Source organism: Arachis ipaensis, chromosome B07 (assembly GCF_000816755.2).
Source record: "Arachis ipaensis cultivar K30076 chromosome B07, Araip1.1, whole genome shotgun sequence".
Taxonomy (NCBI): Eukaryota; Viridiplantae; Streptophyta; class Magnoliopsida; order Fabales; family Fabaceae; genus Arachis; species Arachis ipaensis.
The window spans coordinates 24,481,865-24,482,998 of NC_029791.2; the positions used below are offsets into that span (position 1 = coordinate 24,481,865).

Genomic DNA, 1,134 nt, shown 5'->3' on the forward strand with positions numbered 1-1,134 from the left:
CGCACCGCCCGCACCGCCGTCTGTGATCGGAAAGGGAAACAGAGAGCAAGAGAGGAGAAAGCTAAGGGAGAAGGGAGAAACCGCCGCACCCCTGCACCGTCGCACCGCACCCTTGCTACCCGCGTCCTTGTCGTTGCTCCACGACCCTCACCGCCCGCTTCTTCTTCTTCGAACTGGATATTTTGTGGAATTTCTGGATTTTTTGTGGAATTTCTGAATGTCATGCTCTATGAATGAATCTCTTCTTTTGATTTGGCTTAAATTTGGAATATTGTTGCTGCTGAGTTTTAGTTGTTCTGATTTTTTGAGTTCTGATTTTCTGAGGTAGGGGTGGTGGTGGGTTCTAGTGTTGATGATGATGGTGGGGTAGTGGTGGATTCTGTTTTGAGTTTTGTTGTTCTTTTGATGATGATGATGATGACCATGATGATAATGGTGGTGGTGGTGGTGGGTTCTGGGCTTAGGCTTCTGTTCTGTTTGTGTCTGTTGAATTTGGTTGATTTTGGGGTGAAGGGGGAAGGGTATTTTCGTCCGAAGGACGATTTAAAAAAAACAGAAACTTTGGGGACCATTTTGTAACGAAAAAAAAGTTGGGGACGAAATTGATTTTCGGCCTCTACTTTAGAGACCAAAATCATACTTAACCCTTATTTTTACTTAATCAATTCATATTAAGGATTCCAAGCTGGCAAGTAACCTGCCACGTAGGATACATGACTAACTCCATTAGAGCATAATTTAACGTTAAGTCAGTATTGTCAGACAAAGTCAATCTTTGATGGTCACTAGTTTAAATATTCTATTGTTAAATTTGTCAACGCTCGAATCTTTTATGGTTAGAAATAGTTATTTACTCAGAATATTTTACAGACTTGTAGATATTCTCCAACCATTATATCTTTTGGAATATTATCTACTGTAAATTATTTCTCAACTTTTCTTAGTTCTTCTAGGTATTTCTAACTTTGAAATATATGAAGAAATATTGTATGTTTATGTTTGTGTTTTAAATTTAGTTCTACATAAATGAGAATTATGAAACTGTAAACTTTTAAATATTGGTGTGCACAATTTGTAATAATTTCGTTTTAATACATCATAATTTAATTGTCTATAAATTTAATTTGTACCCAA

At 37.0% G+C, this 1,134-nt stretch overlaps 1 protein-coding gene across 1 annotated transcript in view; it reads right to left on the reverse strand.

Annotated features, from left to right (window-relative positions):
• The window catches only part of LOC110264522, an 11,664-nt gene that overhangs the window by 9,927 nt on the left and 603 nt on the right, over nt 1–1,134 (reverse strand). The gene's annotated exons all lie outside the window — the stretch shown is intronic.